This window comes from Microtus ochrogaster, linkage group LG2, assembly GCF_000317375.1.
Source record: "Microtus ochrogaster isolate Prairie Vole_2 linkage group LG2, MicOch1.0, whole genome shotgun sequence".
NCBI lineage: Eukaryota > Metazoa > Chordata > Mammalia > Rodentia > Cricetidae > Microtus > Microtus ochrogaster.
The window spans coordinates 27,818,216-27,822,367 of record NC_022028.1 but is presented as its reverse complement, the minus strand read 5'-3'; the positions used below and the strand labels follow the sequence as shown (position 1 = coordinate 27,822,367).

The following is a 4,152-nucleotide window of genomic DNA, read 5'->3' as shown; positions in this document are numbered from 1 at the left end:
CGGCGGGGCCCCCAGGCCGCGGGCGGCGCGGGACAGCTGCGCTGAGCTGGTGAGAGGCGAGAGACGGCTTGGGGGAGCCACGGGTGCGCGATCGGCCCTGGCGAGCGCCCGCGCAGGTGCAGCGGGGCGAGAGCGGGCGGGTGCCTGCATGACTGGGCCAGCTGTGCCGCCGGGGCCCGGAGTGCAAGCTGGGGGAACCTTGGGTGTTCACCCGCACGGGGTCACTGTGTACCCTGTGATCTGGGGGTGTGTCAGTGTAAGGCAGAGGAAAATCCGAGAGACCTAGCCCTTGAACTTGCGTTTCTGGGGAGAGAGAGAGATCAGGATCAGGAAGGACTGTGCTGGTGCGCCTCCACCCTTTGGGTGGAAGGGTTGGGGTGCGTGTGGAATTGAAGTTTCCCGAGCTCTGTGGATTAGGGGTTGAAATTGGGGTCGGTCTCAGGTCTGAATTGAGAGACGGGGGGGAGACCAGGCGGGGGAATGCTGAAGAGGAAAGAGGAGGCCTGTGTCTGATCACCCTGGTCCCAGTGTTTACCATGGGTGCACCAGATCAGGGAGTTGCTCCCCAGTGGGACTTTTCCTTCCGTAGCCTTCTGCCTGACTTCTTAGAGTGCTTCATAAGGTTGTGCAGTTGCCTCCTGGTCTTGCTTCTGTCAAAGGACTGTTGGTTGAGTCTCAGAGGCCGCTGCTCTGGGGCTACAACTGGGTGCTCAAGTGGAGTTCACACTGCTTCTTAGTCGGGGGCTGGAGTCCAGCAGATATGATTGATCACCCCTGTGCTTTGGGCAAGGCCTGCTGGGTCAGGAGGGCAGGCAGGCAACATTGGTGTTAATGTGGCACGGGAAGACTCCGAGAAGGGGTGCCCTGTCAGCTGGCCTGCCTGCCTGCTGCTGGCAGGAGCACGCGGACAGAGACCTGCTGGTGTGCTGCGTGCTGCACTCTGATGCTGGTGGTCAGGATTCTTTCTTGGTCAGCAAAGATGAGGACTCACAGCTCCAGGGTCAGAAAGGAAGAGACATTTGGACAGCTGCTTCCTTTTCTTTTTCCTTTCTTTTCTGCTAACCAAGCAACTACCACTTTGGTCAAAGACTGTGCTTGACCAGAATCCCCAAGAACCTGCCCACAGCAACTTTCCCCAGACCCTGGTTTATCACACTCCGTGGCCACGATGAGGGTGAGGCTGTGGGTGTAGATCCCACTCCTGTCACTTCCTAACAGTGACCTTTGGATGCCATTTTCCTGATCAAAACGGGACTAATAGGGTGTGGTGGTACCTGCATTCAGGAGATGAGGTAGAAAGACAGGGAGTTCAGGACTGTCATCAGCCATTCATGACTGTGTATCACGTTTGAGGCCGGCCTAGCTTACACAAGGCCCTGTCTTATCTCCCCTTTTTCACCAAGTAGGGCTAATTTTACAAAAGGTGTGTGAATTCCCATAAAATATTCATGCGAGGCATCTATCATAAGACCTGACATTTAAGAGAAATAAAGTAAATGATTGTTCACAAGTAGAAATGAGAGCGTAAGGCCATGCTTCCTTCCACCCTCAAAACCCAAGGTTCTATGCTCTGAGCAATCGTTGATCCCATGGAGGCATGACTGTGGAGTTAGGCTGTGGATTCTGGATTTCAGTTCACTGTCCATGCCAAGGTGAGAGTTTTCAGCTCATTGGTAAGACTTGGTAGGACTCTTGGCCTTCCTTTCCTCTGCCATTCTTCCTTCACTCTTATCTGAGGAGCAGTCCTTTGGCAGTCCTAGAGCTGGGGACAGAGCTGTTCACTGCAGCAGGCCTGCAGCACCGAGTCAGCCTTGGCCTAAACTCTCTGGAGATGAAGATTGGTACTGCCCTGTGCTTCACAGTAGCTTCTTCTAGTTGTGAAGCTGACAACGCCTGGAGCTTGCTGCTTAGAAAGCAACACTGGGGCCTGAGGATGGAGCTCAGAGAGTATGGAGCTAGCTTGCATGAAGGAAGCTTTGGGCTCCATCTCTAACGCCACATGAAGCCAGGTGCAGTGGCACAAGGCTGTAATTCCTCCACTTGGGAGGGGAAGCAGAAGGATCTGAGTTCAAGGTCTTCTTTAGCTACAGAGAGGAGCCTGTTAAAAAAAAATCCTGCCCAAATGAATAGGGGCCTGGCACAAATGTAAATGAAGGTTTTGAAAACAAACAAAATGCATTTTTTTTACAGACCTGACTAGCAATTAGCATTTCTGCTTTTTACAGTTATTAAAAGCCTTTTATGCTAATGTTAAAGCTTTGATCCTTTATAAAAATGACTCAGTTTCCCTGATTGGGTTAAACATCTCTTCTTGGTCAGGATCCAGTCCTCATCAGAAAGACATTAAAGTCATGATTTGTGGCAGCCAGGTGTTTGGGTTCTGCAGAATAATTTGGCTGAGATCTTACAACTCCTCTCCTCCGTGGCAAACCCACCTGCTTTATTATATGAAAAAATACATGACCACTAAACAGACGCAAAACTTAACTCAGTCTGGGACTACCCCAAATAAGGTTGAGTGCATTCTGGCCATCCCAGCACCCCAGAGACTAAATCAATGGATTCTGTGTTTGAGACTAGCCTTGGCTACATGACAAGATCCTGACTCAGTCTAGGCATGGTAGTGCACATCTGTAGTTCCAGTACTCAAGAGGCCAAGACAGGAGGATCAGTTTGAGATAGAGGCCAGTCTGGCTCATAGTGAATTCAAGACCAACCTGGACTACAGTGGTCTCAAACCAGTAGCACCCTGCTACCACACAACACAAACAAAATACGAAGAGAGAAATGGAGAAAGGAATAGAGGAAAGGAATGTAGCAAATTAAAAATAACTATGACCAACCCAGTCCTTGGGGCTCTCATGAGGGTCAGCCATAGTGTTCTCAGGGATACGTTGTCTGGTACCCATCCAGGCTTGAGCATCCTTTGGACTATACATGTTAAATACAGCATCCATTCTTGAGCCAGCATGACACATAAACGCTGTATATAGATGGTACAGCTAGTAATGTTATTCTGCTAAAGCGCCAGTCTCAGTAAATGCCACTTTGTCACAGTACTCTTGCAATATATATATTTTCTGTCTAGAGCAGGAGTTGGTCTAATTTGATGTATTCATAAATTAAAATATTATGATGTATCTGCAAATGTCTTTCTGCTTCTAGATAACTGATCTTACAGCTGCTTTTATTTCATTTGTTTGTTCTTGTGCTATGGCTTTTCATTTTGTTTGTTTTTACATGGACTTTGTGTGTGTGTGTGGACACATGCATGTATGCAGGCTGGAGAAGAGCTTGCAGGAATAGGTTCTTTCCTTCCACCACAATGTGGGTTCCAGGATTAAACTCAGGTCATCCAACTTAGTGGCAGGTGCCCTTATTTGCTGAGCCACCTCCCTAGCTTTGCTGCGGCCAACAGCCCAAGAGGTGGTGGGTGGCCTCGTGTAACCTGCTGCCGCAGAAGGGGCAGACACTCACTTAGTGTAGGGCATCCATCTCATTGAGCAGTCCCCCACATGCTCGTCTTGCCCTTTATCTTCTAATATAAGAGGCATTTATGGTTAATAATTGTGAAGATTTCAAATATCTATGCTATTTGAGAAAAGGCCCTTAAATATGGATTTGATATAAACTAAATACTGGATTTAGGTGAATTCAGAAATTGTGAGTAGATCACTTACATATGGGATAAATATATGCTTCCATGAAGTGAAATTCTAAATGAAAACTGTGAAAATTGTGAATTCTAGTGAGTTTACTGAATGGATTCTTTTTATAGTCCCATCATTAAACTAGTTTGGGAAAGCAAATAATTTATAGAAAAATGCGTATCATAAAAATTAATGTGTAAAGCTAATAATAAAGTGTGTGGTTACCCTACATCAGTCATACCACTATTACACCAGTCAAAATACATTATATTTGTGTATGGAAATGTCATAATGAGGGCAGGGAGATGACTCAGTGGGTCAAAGCACTTGCCACACAAGCATGAGGACTTGAGTTCAAGTCTGCAGAATCCACATAAAGCCAAGGCATTTGTCTGTAATGTCAGTACACCTATGGCAAAATTGAAGCCATAGACAGGAGAATTCCTGGGAGTTTATATGTAAGTGGAAACTGCATTTTTGCTTCCTGGCCACCCAGACACAA

The 4,152-nt window shown here is 47.4% G+C and overlaps 1 protein-coding gene across 2 annotated transcripts in view; it reads left to right on the top strand.

Moving 5' to 3' along the window:
• Positions 1-4,152, top strand: part of Tgfbrap1 (transforming growth factor beta receptor associated protein 1) — a 55,245-nt gene that overhangs the window by 4,800 nt on the left and 46,293 nt on the right. Inside the window, exon 1 of one of the 2 annotated variants that reach the window (XM_013351082.2) lies at positions 9-49. The exons of the other annotated variant lie outside the window; for it this stretch is intronic. The gene's annotated coding sequence lies outside the window, so the exon portion shown is untranslated. Of the gene's footprint in view, positions 1-8; positions 50-4,152 lie in introns of those variants that run through there. 2 annotated transcript variants of the gene reach the window in all.